Raw genomic sequence first — 17358 nt, forward strand, 5'->3', positions numbered from 1 at the left:
CCTCCTCCTCCTCCTCCTCCTCCTCCTCCTCCTCCTCTTCCTCCTCCTCCTCCTCCTTCTTGTTTTTCTGGAGCCTTAAAAGCTTCATTTTACTTTCTGAATCTTAACTCTCTTTGAGATAGAGTGGCTCAGTTTAGAGAAAATTGCCACACAACAGATGTATTTGAAAGGACATAAAGGAGCCCCACTCTGTGAAGCACTTTTGCAGTGGCCCCAAAGCAGTTAGATATGTCTCCTGTGAGGAGGAAGCTCCCATGAGGTTACAGTGAAGAAATGAGAGCCTTCAGCAGGTTGTTCCCAGCCAAGACACCTACTCCCTTGCTGTCAGTTGAGTTGTTAGTGTGTGTCCTAGGGACTCAGAGCTCTCAGGCTATACTGAAAAGTTACATACAGGTGGTAGACAGACCCACAAAGCATGTGACCACCATTTCTTCTCATCCTAATTCCTTTCTGTGTCTGCTTTTTCCACTTGTGGAAGAGAGGAGAAGAGGGAGGAAGCTGGCTTTAACTTCCTGTGTCAGAGCTCCACCTCCTACAGGTCTCTTGTGGCCTTTGCATTGTAGGCGAGCAGAAGGGTAGTCATCTCTTCTCAACAGTAGCCAATAGGGTATCATGACAGCAGAGGTGGGACTCTGACACACACAGGAGACCACATAAGAGCTCACAGTTCCCATGAAAGGCAGACAGATTTGCCTTTGGTTAGACACACCCACTTGCGTCCACCTCTGGATCTAGAATGTTCTTCATTGTTTACTCATGGGTGCTGTTATTTCTCAAACCTGCCCAGCCCCTCCAGAAAGCTTAGAGTCCTGTTTACTGTCTCTGTTTTCTAAAACAATCCATTCTCTTTGTTTAGCTGCTCTTTGTTTTGATTCATCCGTCTACATCTATGCATCCTGTATGTTAAATAAATCTTCCCTGAGAGTTGGGCCTGAACTCTTACTGTATGGCTTTATCTGCTCATGACCGTCTCATGCAGTCTCTGGTTCTCCAGACCAAGGGTGTGTGCATATATATTTCATTGTCTTCCCCCTCTAATTCTGGCATAGATTTCCACTCTTCTTTCTGTGTATGTTTTCCCTCATGACTTCATGCCTGTAGAGAATGTTTGGGGCACTGGCTTACAAATGCTCCCTGTTCTGAGGCCTCCTGATACACCTGCTTTCCAGAACAGAGGATAGAGGGGCCAGCAGGACATCCAGGCTTGCTCGTTGTTTTTGTCCCCAACCCTAACCGGAACCTCATTTGTGCCTAGTAGGACAAACCCTTGTAGTCAAGGTCTTATCCCATACACCTGTCCCTTTAAAAACTATTTTTTAAAAAAACATTGAAGTATTTTTTTTTTTAGAATATAAAATAATGGATTTCACGATGACATTTTCATACATATACTTTGTATTTGTTTTCTTATTACCCTCCCCTGACCTTCCCCCACCCCTCATTCATTGTCCCCCTCCCACCCTTCCACTAAATAAGGCCTCCTCCTTTCATGCCATTTATACATGTGAATATAGCTAAATCTAGTTCCACATATGAGAGAAGACATATGACATTTTATCTTTCTCTCCTCCCCCAATCTCCTTTCCCCACCCCCTCCCCTACTCCCATCCCCAATCCCTTCCCCACCTCTTTTCCCCCAGCAACTTTAAGTTCTCTTTCCCCGTATAGACCCACTTCTACCTTTACATTATATATGTATTCTGTCTTCAAAGAGTCACATCAAATTCATATACATAATGTGTATATAATCCAACCGCACAAAAACTGCCTGTGGGGAAAAAAAAATCCAGAGTCCTTTTACTCCAGAGACAAGTAGCCTTGCTGAGATTCACCACTCAGGAAGTGACACCCCTCTAATGACCACAGCATGCTCTGTGGAAGCAATCATGCACGTGTGTACATGTGTGTGCATGTGTAAGCACGCATGTGTACATGCATGTGTGTGCATGCGCCTTATATGTACATGGACCTGTGTGTGCACACATACATTATGTATGTGCATGGGTATATGCAAATGCAATTTAAATAAAAACAGCAGCATTTCTGGTCTGGCTCTAGAGTGCTTGGCTAGCCTTTCAATCCTATTTTCACTAGCTCTGTTCTGACAAGGGTGCAGCTGTTACTGTTTGATGTGTGGCGAACACATCATGATGGAAGAGACAGGGGGAGCCAAGACACCAGGCTGAGTGGCCTCAGAGCAGGGTGCATGCTCTCCAAGATTCTATTTCAGGATTGTCTGAGACCAGTGTGTGTTCTTGCCACAGAGGAATGCTCCTTTGGAGGGGATGGCTAACCTGGCCAAGGCAAGGCAGGAATGTACACCTTGTGGTGGTGACGCCTTCTCCCAGCAATGTATCCTGCTTCCTGCTTTTGAGTCACATGAACTTTTTTTTTTTGTCTGCCTCCCACTACAATCTGTATTCTGCCCTGCAGTGTTGTCAGTGTGGGGGATTCTTCTGAGTCTGGAAGCTGTGTTGTAAAACTCCGAGCTGTTTTCAGCATGACTCTGTGACGTAGTAAAGATGTTGGAGGAGGGAAGGGACACAGGAAGGGAAAGGATCGAGGAAGGAGGGCAAAGGGAGAAAGGGAGAGAAACATCTTGCTGACGTCAAAGGAGACCGCATTCTACAGGGTAACATTACTGGTACCTCCACCATCCACCCCTTCTAATTTACTAGAAACCGAACAGCCTGTTTGGAAACCCATAGCTTTGCTTGCTGCCCGTTCCCCCCTCCCAACTCCTCCCTCCCTCATATTCTCCTTTGACCGAAGGAGCCATTAATTGTTGGGAGTTTGAAAGCTACCTGATTCCTTGATACAGAGGGGATTTCCACGAGTCATAATTCAGTCCCTGCTTGTGAGGGCACTGTAGCTGAAGTAAATTGATCCAGCTGATGAAAAAGGGCCCCTGGGGACAGAGAGGTCAGCTCTGCAGCTGGGGCAGCTGCTGGAGTTGTCACATGACTGGCTGCGCTTGCTCAGGCTTGCCCCCAGTGCCCTCATGATTTCCTTGCATCACCGCACCCCCCCAACCCCCAGTTCCTGCATCCCTTGCAATCTCTTCTTTGCCTCTAGAAGAAGGCCTGATTTGCAGCCGGGCTGGCTTCATGAAGTGAAGGTGATTTTCCAGGAAGTTGCCAGCCTCTTTCTCCACTTGAAATGTGGGATTAGTACTGGTGAGATGGCTCAGTTGGTAACGTGCTGGCCACACATGCACAAAGACCTGAGTTCAATACCCCAGAACCCACATAAAAAACTGTATGTGGTGATGCGTGCTTGCAATCCCAGTGTTGGAGGAGTAGAAACAGGCAGGTCTCAGGGTCTTGCTGGCCAGTCATCCTAGCTTAATTGGTGAGCCAGAGCTAGTGAGAGACCCTATCTCAGAACACAGGATGGATGGCTCCTGAAGAATGATAGCCAAGGTTGACCTTTGACCTCCTCATGCACTGACACACATATGTCAGTGTGACCATACACACGTACTCATTCAAATTCAAAACAGAGTATATAGAGACTGGCTCCTTCCTGGAAGTCCTCTTTGCGATTCTATGGTGTTTTGCTGAAGTCTCTCTCCGTTCTGCTATCTGGACACACAGGGCTTGTTCACAAATACAGTCTGGCAATCGTTATTTGTAACCTGGAGTTCCAGAAACAGCCGATTCCCCCACCCAGATGGTAGAGTTCAAGCTGCTGGCTAGCCAAGGCTGCACAAGTTAATTTTTATCCCAGTAAAAAATAATAAACACCGCATTAGCAACTACATGTTTATCAATTTGCAGTTCATTTCCAGCCAGACCATCTCCCTCCTGTGTGTTTTTACTGCTGGCTGATGATTCGGAGTACGTTTCGTGAAACCATATGTGGCTATTTAAGCCCTGGCCTCGGTTGCGTTTATGTGATGTTTTCCACCTTAATTGTATAACGCCATTTGGCTCCTAGTGCTATGGCCTTCAACCAGCACATCCAAATGATAAAGAAACTGCAGTAAAGCCACAGGACTTGCTAGGAGGTCACCCGGCAGCCCACAGACCCATGCTGATGCCGAATGGAGCAGCAAGGATTTTGTGTTTCTGCTTTTATAAGAAGTCCCAGCGAGCACATGTTAGATCACCTTCTCTGGATAGGAATGGATCTGTTGGATCTGTTGGGTTTCTTTCCCTTGTTGTATGGTACACTGATATCAGAGGAGGTGCTGAGAACAGCTGTCAGGTGGAGTTAGGAATTCTGACCTGGGGGGTGGATGCTCTATCAGACAGCACAGTGTATGACTGGGCTCAAGGGCGATCACTGGACCCACAGCTCAGCCTGGTTTTTGTTTTTTTCTTTCAAGTGCTTTAGCTGGCTTTGTTCTTGGCAGGATTACAGCCCCCGTTGACAGTGTCACCTACCCTTTATCATTAGACTGTGGTAGCCAGGGACACCATTTGACTAGATGAAATGAAACAATGTCTTTACAATCGTGAAGATACTAAACCCTTTCCCAGCCTTTCAGTGCTCCTGAATCCAAGTACACACAACAGAAACTGATGTTGCCACAGAAACACTAGAGGAAAGGTGTGTTCTTCCCATGGCTCTCGGGTGCCTAGAATGTCTATTTCCAGGGACCTGTTGACTGCCAGGGTCTAATGGACCCTCACAGGACTCTCTTTGATAGGTAGGAAGAGCAGCTTTGGCTGGGGCCAGTAGGCAGTGGGTGGAAGGTACTTCATGAAACCCCAAGGATGAGGCAATGTCCCATTTCCCAATGGGTAGTTATGAAAACACTGTCTTTTTTTTGGGCTAGCTTGAATATATATAAACTTTAAAAAAGTTTTATTTGTGTGTGTGTGTGTGTGTGTGCCCCAGCTCCTATATGGAGGTCAGACAACCTCAGGAGTCAGCTCTTGTCTCAGGGACTGAACTCAGGTCTTCTGCTTTGCTGATTCTTTTACTTCCTGAGCTACCTAGGTGACCCCTGAATGTATACATTTTTAATGATATAAGTGATATAGTCAAATTTCTTATTATCAAATTATTTTACAAGTATGTTTGGACTTACATGTACAAATATGCTTATTTAGAAACATTGCCGTGCAGAGTCTCCATGTGCCAGGCACATACTCTGCCACTAAGTGAATCTCCAACTGTCTTAGTTAAGCTTTCTATTACTACAATGAAACACCATGACCAAAAAGCAAGTTGGGGAGGAAAGGGTTTATTCTGCTTACACTTCCAGATCGTAGTCCATCATTAGAGGAAGTTAGGACAGGGATTCAAGCAGGGTTGGAACCTGGAGGCCAGAATGAATGCAGAGGTCATGGAGGGTGCTACTTACTGGCTTGCTCCTCACGGCTTTCTTATAGAAAGTTCAGGACCACCAGCTCAGGGATGGCACCACCCATAGTGGGGTGGGCCTTCCCCTATTGATCACTAACTGAGAAAATGCCTTACAGCTGGATCTCATGGAGGCATTTCCTCAACTGAGGCTCCTTCCTCTGATGACTCTAGCTTGCGTCAAGTTGAAACACAAAACCAGGCAGTACACCAATCATTCCAGCTTCTTTTTAAATGATGGAACACTGACTTCCTCACCACATCTTCTTACTTCTGCCCAACATCTTTGAGATCTAGTACTTTTTGAATCTGTGAACCATGGCCTCTGGAAAGACTGTCTTGGGCCCCCCTTCCCCGCCCCCACACCGGGACCATGCCGTATTTGTGATTTCCACAGTAGGCATCTTCTTGTACTGCTTTTGAAAGGGACCTTTGTGGGGTGTGGCTGCACCAGGAGATGCTCGTTTGTGTTAAGGTTATAGCAGTGTACCCGCAAAGGTGTAAAATGGCAGGGGGCTTGGTGTTACTCTGTTGCTACAAAAGCAGCTCCTGGTAAATGAAACTTAAAGAAGTTAGGATTTGTTTTTGTTCACCACAGACCACCAAGACACTGAGGGTGGCTACAGCTTCCACAGCAGAAGCAAGAGGCGGATGCTCATATCGAGTCTGGTGCCAGGAAGCGTTCGGAGATGAACGATGGGCTAAGATAGATTTTTTTTTTCTTTTTATTTATCCTGAGGATTCCTACCCATGGGGTGGTGCCATGTGGTCACATTCAGGGTGAGTTCCTTTTCAGTTGAACATCTCTGGAAACATCTTGTAGATACAGGAAGAGAAGTGTCTCCTAGGGGATTCCAAACCCAGCCACGATGACAATGAAAAATTAACCATCACATCTGAGTTTCTCTCAAAAAAAAAATTTTTTTTATTGATTGTGGAGAAATGGCTAAGCAGTTGAGAGCACATACTAATTTTTTCAGATGACCCAGATTCAGTTCCCAGCACCCTACATGGTGGCTCACAACTACCTGTAACTCCAGTGCTAGATCTAATGCCCCTTTCTGGGTTCCCCAGGCCCAAGGCATGCATGTGATACACAGACAGACAGACAGACAGACAGATGAAACACTTATGCACATAAAAATAAATGAAAAACTTAAATTACACTGATTTATTTGTGTATGAGGTATGTGTGTCTCAGCAAATGTGTGGAGGTCAGAGAATAATTTGGGGGTGTCAGTTTAGTTCTTTCACGCTGTGGTGATTGCAGATCAAATCCGAGATGCTAGGTCTTTATCCACTAAGTTGTCTTGTTGTCTCCTGAAAATTTTCTTTTTCCATGTGAGGTTTTCTCAAAAAAAAAAAAAAAAAAATTTCAAAACTGTGGGAACATGTGAAAAGCAAAACGGAAAGCACATTTGGAGATGTTCTGGTAACGTTCCTGTGAGCCTCGGAGAGAACTTAGCACTGCTGGGTTTCTTTCTTCTGACATACTTGAAATTTTCCATCACGAGAACTTAAAATTAGTTTGCAAAGAATCGGAGGCCATGTCTTATAAGAATATCTTCAAACGCTTTTAGTCAACAGGGCTGGTAATGAACCTCAGCAGACAACCAGAAGCGACGGGGAGATTCACTTCATGTGCTGTTCTTCAACAGAAGCCCCCCCCACCACCCCGTTTCTTAAGCATCCTCATTGTCATGCAGCTGCTCAGGGCAGAGGAGGACCTGTAGCTGCACAGTCTTAGAGGCAGGCATCAAAGAAAAGAATCAACATTGTCCTTCTGGTGAGGTAGCTGTGGTCTACACAGCCCAAGCAAGAGGAAGTATGAGCATCTGTCCAGCAAGCTCGGTTGCAGTCAGGCAGGATTACCTGGGACTAGCAGCCCTGATGACCACGTTGAAAGAGCTGAGAAGCAGCTCCACTTTTACTTCATGCTCATTTGGACAGGTTGGCTCTCCCAATGTTATTATTCAAAAAAAAAATGGCAGTAGGACAGGATGCTTTCCGTACAAGACAGTAGTCATGGAGTATTGCCGGGATTAAAAAATGTCTACTGGGCCTGTGTGAGAAGTCTAGAATTCTCTGGAACTATTAGTAGGAAAGCAAAAAAAAAAAAAAAAAAAAAAAAGAAAAGAAAAAAAAGAAAAAAAAAAGAATTCCCCTAAGGGTGCATTACACCATGACACAATAAGTTGATCATAACTAGAACTTTTTAAAAAATGTAGCCCCAATCATGACCCACATTTCCTAAGAGGATTAGAGTTGTTTTGAAAGAGCCTTCCCTCAAACATGAAACACACACACACATACCCCATTCCACACACACACATACACACACACACACCACACACACACACACCGGTTGCATAGTATCTATCTCAGCATTTCAGTACTGGCAGATTTATTGGAATGTAGGAGGAAAAAAAAAATCAAAGAAAATAAACAAAACACCCATGTGCTCAGACTGAGAGCAGATTCTCTTTTGGACGGTGTGTGTGTTTTTCTGATGAGCTAAGTGTTGATTCTAACCCAAAAAGGCTGGAAAGTGTGAGCTTAGATAAGTGTCTGCTGGATTCGGGACTGCAGTGTGGAGGCTGTGAGGTGGGCGTCAAGAGCACTGGCTGTGGCCGAAGAACAAAGTTCACCCTCGCTTATCCTCACGGTAATTGGTTACTGAAGCGAATGAGTAACTGTCCAGAAGCCCTCTGTTAACTTCAGCCTCTCGACTCACAAGGGCGGGCAGATGCTTCGGGCCAGGCGAGGGGTCACAGATGAAATCTACAGGCGTCGCCCTAAACAATGTCAAGCGGTCCCTGTCCAGGCCAGAAGTTAAGCCAGAAGATGGCTATCAAGTGCAGTTGTTGGGTCTGGCACAATCGCTCTTTGCTGAGCAGACCAGAAAAGAGAGATATTTCTCTGTGGATTTGGCTCATAGTTCCACAATTCTGTCTTTCATCTGCATCTTCCTATTGGCTCAAGGGAAAAACAAATCTTGCGTGCACAGAGGAGTTGTCCCTGAGAGTTGACATCGTTCACCCGTGCCCCTGCAGGGCCCTCCACCTACGATTTCCTATTACACTGCTTTTCCAGCAACTCAGACAAGCGACCTCATGAAGTGGTTGAAGCCGCCTTTTGGTTGTAGTTAAAAAAAAATTTCCAGGAGATTGAGTACACATGCTATGATAAACAGGGTAGCCTCCTCCTGTGAGCTGTGATATCTTACATTTGCAAGCCGATGTGAGCGTGAGCGTGAAAAACAGGGATGGTTGGGCTGAGCAATGTTGCTTTGACCACAGGACCATTTCTGCAGAATTCTCTTTTGTGTGGCCCTTCCCCTTCAGGTCAGTGAATAAACTCATCAGGACGGCATCTGGCAAGAGCGCTTCGCTACAGAGCTTAATGTGCAACTCGTGTTTTTCCTCCTGTGTCAGCAGTTAGCCATACAATTTGGTAAATAAGGGTTTCAGGGAGTCAAATGCATCTGTCAGCCAGGGGAGGAGAAGGAGGAGAAGGAGGAGAAGGAGAAGAAGGAGGAGAAGGAGGAGGAGGAGGAAGAGGAGGAAGAGGAGGAGGAGGAGGAGGAGGAGGAGGAGGAGGAGGAGGAAGAGGAGGAGGAGAAAGTTTTGAAATCTACGTCTGTGGTGACTGTAAGAGGTAGGATAATTTAAGTAACCTGGAAGAGCTGTGGGTTCACAGGTTTCAACAACAGGAAAGTCTCTTGTTTTAAAATCCTGCTAAAGCAACATGTGGGCTTAGGGAAGAAAAAAAAAAAAAGCGGGCCTGGCCTGTGGTTTGGTGATTGTATTTCCTTATTGATATAATGGCTGCTGACGCAAGGCCTCCTGGGATTGCCGTGTGACCGCAGGACCGACAGTTACCCTACTGGGTTCTGAAACACAGCCGGGGCTTTCTGGACAGATGAGAAGTCTAAAAATTTCCCTTTTCATTTCCTCTCTGGTGTGACTTTGTCATTTTTTGAAAAGCTAAAAGGGAATTTTGCTTACAGTTTTAAGTTTATCTGGCCTGGGTGGCTTCCTTTTTACTCCCCTCAAATCCCACACTCCAAAGGACCAAACTTAAAGACAAAAAACCCACAAATTCTTATAGACCCTTCCCCACTCTCACCGCCCACCCTCACTCTGTACCCCATGGGACTGTGCTTGGTTAATCTGCTCTTCAGGACAGACATATAAACAAGAAACTCTTCTTAATACACACTCCAACACCTCCACTCAACCATCTTTAGGGTCACAGGTGGAGAGAACAGGCAAAGTGCCTCATGTCTTTCTGGAATCTTCTTCTCCCAGCCTATGGGAGGCTCTGTGGGCAAATGCTCTAGGACCTCTCCATAAATTCTGGGATAAGTGGAAACAGATCTACTCCTGTGTGACGTAACTCACTCACCACAGAGTAGAAGGCTCTGTTGTGCAGAGGTGTGGGGTTGGTTGAGCACCCCAAACATTTTGCAGCCCAGTTAAACCCCAGAGAGATGCTGCTTCTGAACCTGCTAGAACAGGAGAGATCCCTGACCCAAGACAGCTCCTGAACCTGTGAGGCTATTCCTCTTTTCTGCGTGTAGGAGAGATGGCAGGGAAAGAACAGAGTGCATATCGCATTCACCCAAAGCCTCTGCATTTATGGTTCCAACATGCTTCGCCCCACATGTTGAACATGCTTGTTTTCATGCACATGTGCGTTCTTTATGTCACTGGGCACAGTTCCAGAACGTCTTTTAAAGATAACATTTGGAAGCAGTGTGTATTTCAAGACTCCAGAAAATTAACAAGCACGGCTAACTCTCACCAAAACATGCCACTCTGCCAGTCCTAGGTCCCTGGAACCTGAAACCCAGAGCCTGGATGATTATATGCCCCTCCCACATAAGCCTGATAAATCTGACCCAAACACGTCTCTGAGGCCACCAGGAAGTGCAATCCTGCCAAGAATGAAAGCTATCAACTGCCAAAGTCTTAAGGTTACAGAAAGCGAGCAAGAGGGATGCAGGCCTACTGTGTGTGAGCGCGCACAAGGTCCATGATGTACAGGGTGCATGAGCAGGAGTACAGGGGGTTCCGGAACCTGCAGATTCTTGTCTCCAATATACAACGATGTGAGTGTTTGCATAGGATAGATGATACACCGTCTATACACCAATCACTTCAAAGTTACCGAGCCTAATAGTGTAAATGCTAAAAACTGGATATTATACCATTTGAAGTTGTTTGATCCCATGGTTGCAGAATTCACAGATACAGAGCCCCAAATGTATTGGGTATGTGTACATGGGCTTCATGTGTTTACACTGTGTGGATGGCAGTTAACATGTGTGTGAATAGATACCGTGCTAAATACTGTGAGTTTATGTGTCCATCGGGTGGTCTTGTGTACACAAATGAGAATGTATTCAGAACATGTAGGAAGATGTGCTATGTGCATGTGCTTTGTGTGTGTGTGTGTGTGTGTATGTGTGTACTATGCATGCATCATGTGTATATGTATATTCTTGCATGCTCCCCGTGTGTCTAGAACACTGGATGCCACAGATGATCTGTGGACACTGACAGGAGTTGCTTGTAACCTGCATGCGTGTGCATGCACACATACGTGTACTTCATAGTACTTGGCGCGAAAAGTGCTCTGAGGGCATCTGAATTAAGCCTGTTGGGATCCAGGTAGATCACTCAGGATGGGTGACTGTGCGGCTGCAAAGACAAGCAGCCTCCTGCTGTGTTTCTTCCTGCCAGCCTCTCCTGAGTTACTTGTTTCCTTTATCCTTCCTCCTTGCTTCCTTCCTCCTTCCTCCTTTCTTCCCTTCTTCCTTCCTTCTTCCTTCTTCCCTCCCTCTTTCTTTCCTTCCTTCTTCCCTTCTTCATTCTTTCTTTTTTTCCCCCGAAAAGATTTTATATAGCTAAGCTGTCCTGGAAAGTGCTATATAACTGAGGAAGACCCTTAATTCCTGATCCCTCATCTACCTCTGGGTTACAGGCATGCACTACCATGTCTGAATCTCAGTAATGTCTTTTTAAAGTGTCTTTTGTCTTCAGCCTCAGGGAAGATGTTTCGTGACTGAGAATATTGGAACTAAGGTCCTGTGTATTCAGGAGCCAGAAGGAGAAAGCAGCAGCAGGGGGTGAAATCTCAAAGATAGCACAAGTCTGTATTCAGAAAACACAACTCTTGTCCTTCCTCACAGGACTCGAAGTCTGTCCCAGTTTCCTGCCTCTGACCTTACTGTAAGCACTGACCCACTTTGGTCTATTTTTTATTTGTTTCTTTGAAAAACGCTCACTATGTGATTACGGTTGACTCTTGTCAACTTTGCTCTGATTCCTCCGCCCTGGCATCCGAGGCCCAAAGTGCAGCTCTTCTCTTCCTCAGTTCCGCTAATTATGGGTGAGCAGAGCCAAAGGATGGCAGGGTTCTATTGGTGATGTGACATGCGGTGACCCACTTCTTCACAATCACAGACACAAGGACAAGAGGCTGTGTAGCACTCTGTACTTGCCTCTCTGAGGCAAACCATGAGAGCCGGCATCTTGCCAGGTCTGTGTGTGTGTGTGTGTGTGTGTGTGTGTGTGTGTGTATGTAAGGGGCAGAGGCAGACTCTGTCCTGGGCTCTCTCTCCCCAGGCTTGCCCTTTGGGCCAAGGGTGGTGAACGTATTCACACTTATCTAGGATTACAGCCCAAGTCAACAGTGGAACCAGGAAGTGGGCTCGAGACCAGCCTGGCATGCTGAGTATGGGTATTTGCTTTTCTCTCCCAGCAAACTTTGATTTACTCTTTAATAAGTCACCGCCAAGGATGTGGCTCTTGAAAGGTTTAGCTTGGCACTCAAACCTAAGTCACATGTTGATAAAGAGGGAGAGGGAAGGCCAGTCCTTACGTTATTCAGCTTGATCATTAACCCCGAGTTTGGAATGGAGCTTGCTTTCAGAAGGGCTGGTTGCCCAGTGCAGGAGCAGGTGGCAATTCTCCATCAACCAGGTGTGGTGACGTCCTTAGCAGAAAGCCATCATGACTGGGGCAGGCACAATGGACAACCCTGCAGGGGATGAAAGATAAATGGCTCTGACTTCAGACATCTTTGGCCTCAGTTTCCTTGGCTGTGAAATAAGAGTAGATAAGAATCAAATAAACCAAGCTCCTAGGTTGCTTTGGGACCTGGTAAGGGGACAGATGAGAGGGGCCAGTGGTGGTCAATAAACAGTGGGGCAGTGTTTGTCAACATCAGTGTCCCTTGTCATTTATGTGGCTGAAATACAGCTTCTGTCTTCTCTTTCCAGACATTTCTCCAGAGTGTCTCCTTTCAAGGACTAGAGTCAAAGGAGTGTGTGTGTGTGTGTGTGTAGTATATATGTATGAGTGTGTGTGTGTATGGCATATATGTGTCTGTGTGTGTGTGAATGTATGTAAATGTATGTGGTATATGTGTATGCATGTGTTTGTGTGTGTGTGGTATATATGTATGAGTGTATGTGTGTATGTGCATTTGTGTATGTGTATGTATGTGTCTTTGTGTGTATGACTGAGTGTATATAAACGTATGTGCTGTGTGTATGTCTGAATATATGTAAATGTATGTGGGGTGTGTGTATGTGTGTTTGTATGTGTTACTGAAGATTGATTAAACCCAGGATCTGCCACACGCTAGATTTTGTTCTACCATTAACCTATATTCATGGTCCCTTTTGCTATTTATTTATCTGTCTATTTTAAAAATCTGAGACAATGTTTTATCTTGTAAAATGGAGTTTGGAGGATAACCATCCTCCTACCTCAGCTCTTCTGGAGTAGCTAAGGTGTCAGGTCTGTACTATGGGGCTTAGCTTGGAGAACATTCACACCTCACAGGGAAGCAACTCGGAAATGGTTCCTGGGGAGGGGGTGTTGGGTTAAGGTTTCCTTTCTGTTCTGCCGGACAGCACTTCCGCATTAAATCCAGTCATCAGCAAAAACAGAACAAACTGAGGAGAAAGAGGCCGGAGGGACCTCGTGGCACTGTAAGCGTGACTCACGGGGATGTGAGGAGGGCCACTCACCTCCTGTGCCTAGGGCATAAGAAGAGGGGAAGAAGGTCATCCAGGGAAGGCCACAGAAGTAGGCATGGTGGGTCTACTTTGGGAACTTCGGATGAGAAGCGTGTTGTCCCCCAGAGTTTAGAAGGCAGTAATAATCTGGGCTCAAGGCCAGGTTGCATTTTACACTTTAAACTGTCAAGCACTAGTAATTCCAAACAATGTTAGTGATAAAATCTCCCTGTCTGGGCAGTTGGCCCTACTGCCCCTCTCAGGGCACATGGATGAGTTGGGGTAAAGACACAGAGTCCAAGGAATCGAAGTTGTTTCCTGACCAGAGGAGACAGGTGCTCAAGGGATCCTGGGGTCACAGAGTCCTGTGAGAAAGAGGAAGAGGGAGGGGAATAGGCTCTGAAGTGGAGCCTGCCTTGGGACCCCGATCAGGGCCCCTTCAGAGGGAAATAGGTTAGCAGACCTGCAGCAGACATCCTTGTAAACCAGGACCAACAGACCCCTGTATAGAAAGATGCCTTCCCCTTCCAAACACCCCTACCCTGTGTTCTTCTGCCTCTTCAGGAGCCATTCTCCTGAAGACTGGTGATTACCTATGGGGACAGGTTTATCTCATCCTTGAAATCAACTAGTGAGATGGACAGATCTGTGTCCATTCAACAGATGAGAAAAACTGAGGCTCCAACAAGGGCCAGGGACTCTTTCTGTTTTGGAAGCAAAGGAGAAGAGTTGTGGACTCATTTAGCCCTAGAGTCTGCTGTCCCTAAACCTCAAAGGCACTGGAGTTTCTGGGTGAAGCCTACTGAGGAGATAGCAGGGGTCTTTTCATCTGTTATTTTAGGGGGTTCACAGAGTCCCACCTCCAGACTCAATAAACCAGCTTAGTGTTACTCAGCACAACACAGACAAGTCATCTGTCAGAAGTCTTGAAGTACACTATGACAGACAGAGAGAGACCCTTTATGGACAATGCTTTTCTCAGAGTGGGGCTTCCCTGTGTGCTGTAGAAGTCTCCCTGGTACAATGTCTGTCTAAGGTAACCAATAGACACGTGTCCTTTTTTGATTCCTGGTTCCTGCTAGAGGCTGGTCTAACCCTGAGGCCCACCTCAATCAAGTGCTTCCTTGTTCCCAGGGAGTTATTTAGGTGTAGAAACATCCTCTCTTGAGGTTTATTATCTCTCCCATATACTTCTCTGGCCCCAAACCTTGAGGAAACCCCAGGAAAATGGGAGGAAGGTCCTTTACAGGGTCAGCCTCGCTCAAGGAGAACATGGAGCGAGAAAGGATCCTTGTTCTGACTCAGGAGCAGTCCCTTGTGTCCTCTAGGCTACAGCCTGAGCTGTGGGGCTGTCCTGAAGGAATGGCTAGCCCCTGACCACAGGCTTACTGAGGCTGGCCAAGGGCCCAGGCCTAAGGAAAAGCAAGTGGGCCAGGAACACCTAGGGCCTCAGATGACCAAGACACCAGACAGTGGTCGGCTTTTTTTCCCCTGCCTCCCTTAGAGTTTGGTTTCTTCCAGATTCCGGATTCCACAGATGTCTCCCTTCGAAAAAAAGGAAGCAGTGGTCTGACTGGGTTATTTATGCGTGTGGCCTCATACAGTATCTGCCTTTGTTCACAGAACGGCAGCCTAAAAACCTGCTGGGAAGGGGCGCTGTGTGTTCAGCGGCTTGCACAGGAAATTGGAAATCCGAGACACGGGGATCGACCCACCCCCTCCTCTGACTCATGCTTAAACAAACCCAACACACCCCCGACCTTTGCTCCCTGCATCTGCAGCAGGCTCTACACACCAACAGCCCCCTCTCCCACCTTGCTGGCACAGGGCTCACTGGCTCACTGAAGGTCAGCACACAATCAACTTCCTGGGGGGAGAGAATCCTTAGATGTAAGCCAAAACTGTGACTGTTTTTTTTTTCTTCCCCCTGAACAAAGTGAATCCTTAATGTCCACCCCCCCCCCTTGAAATGTCTCCTCCATTCTATTCATCAGTGCAGAGATAGAACATTTGGCAAGATTATTTTAAGTAGCTCTCCAACCTGTGATCATAATTTAAAATCAAGGAACTTGCTGAGCAGCTGTAGCGAAGAACAAAGGGCCCCGGGGGAGGGGAGGCTGTGGCAGCTAAGGCCTGGGCTAGTACCAGAGCTAGTTGTAAGAGGTGGGCTGTGCACAGCCTGGGGGGCATAGGCCTTGCTGTCCTTGATATACATCCATGTGCGCGGCTTAGAACAGACCACACCAGACCAAACGGGTCCAAGTGGGGTTTATTCAGGAGATAGGGCAAAGATGGGGGGGGGGCAGCGGGAGAAGAAGAGGAAGAAGATGGAAGAAGAGAGAGAGGTCAGGAGGTTCTGACTGTTTTATATGGGTGGTGACAGAGGCCTTTCCCAGGTGAAGGTGGGAGGTAGCCAGGTGGATTCTGGGAATGTATGGCGGTTGCCTTGGCAACGATGTGGGGGGTCACCTAGATGTGATATCACTGGGTTCGGAGCCTGATACCAACAGTCCTGACTCATTGGAGTCTCATCTACCCAACCTATTACACACAGCTCTTGAAATATATGTAGCTGGTGAGGGGGGTGGGTGGAGGGTGGGGCTGTTGCAAGGGTTCCCCTGGGTAAAGTGCTTGCTGTGTAAAGAGGAGGCCCCAGGACCCACATAAGAAGTTATGTGTGGTGGAGTGCAACTTGTAATCCCAGAGTAGGAGTAGGAAAGCAGGAGGACCTGGGGGCCTCACTGACCAGCAAGTCAGGCTGTGGGAATCTGTTCTCTCCTACCTGTGAGGCCCAGGAATCAGACCCAGCTTCTCAGGCTCCACACTTTTTTTTTTTTTTTTTTTTTTTTTTTTAAGAAAAAACTTCAGCTCATCTTTAGAAACAGTGTCTCCTGCTGTATCTGAAGCTCCCTGATTGACTACACTGGATGGCCGCTGGGATCTCAGGATTCATACCTCTATCCTGCTAGGACTGAAGTTACTGATGTGTACCACCATACCAAGAGCTTTCTCCATTCAGCCATCTCCAAGCTTGTTGGTCACCCAGAGTTGCTGCCCGTCTTCCCTGAGGGGCACAGCAACAGCTCTGGTCACTGTCAAGCTTGTGTGGCCAAGCCCGTCATGCTTGGGAAGCTGATATTCAGCTCGGTTGCTCTTTTTCCCCTGTTCTTTAGGGTGGCTCACCCCAGCTCTGCTTTCTGAGAAAACAAGGCTGAACTTTGCTCAGCCAAAGCCTAATTTCCCTGAGGTCTGCTGTTTGTTTGCCAGCCCTCCTCCCTCCAGCTGCTCGACTGTTGACCAGTCTCCCTTACCAGACTCTCTGCTTCCTCTGCTCCAGTACCTACTTCTTGGAAGGCAGCCATATGGGGCCCAGCAGATGGAGTGTAGGCCCTGTGCTGGTGGCTATGATCTGCTGGGCCTGACTCTACAACCAGGTACCCAGGCAGACTCAGTGGAGGAGCTTGGTACCTTTGAGGCCACTGGGCTGAGCAGAGATGAGCAGTGTGGCCCCAGGGCTCCAGGGCTCTAGGGTAGCTTTGCTTGACACACACTTTGGGTTCTTTGCAGGATGTTAGAACAGAAGGAGGCGACAGAGAGAGAGAGAGAGAGAGAGAGAGAGAGAGAGAGAGAGAGAGACAGGGACAGACACACAGAGAGAAGACACATACATACAGAAGATAGAGACAGATAGAGACAGACAGACAGACACACACACACATATACACACACACGGAAAGACAGAGAGAGAGACTTACAGATGGAGGTGGTGGTAAGAAACAGAAAGACAGACAGACAGACGTACAGAGAGAGAGAGAGAGAGAGACAGAGAGAGAGACAGAGAGAGAGAGACAGAGAGACAGAGAGACAGAGAAAGACAGAGAGACACAGAGACAGACAGAGACAGAAAGACACAGAGAGAGACAGACACAGACACAGAGAGAGACAGACACAGAGAGACACAGAGAGAGACAGACACAGAGAGACACAGAGAGAGAAAGACACAGAGAGACACA

The sequence above is a fragment of the Grammomys surdaster genome, unplaced genomic scaffold (assembly GCF_004785775.1).
Source record: "Grammomys surdaster isolate TR1022 unplaced genomic scaffold, NIH_TR_1.0 181, whole genome shotgun sequence".
Taxonomy (NCBI): Eukaryota; Metazoa; Chordata; class Mammalia; order Rodentia; family Muridae; genus Grammomys; species Grammomys surdaster.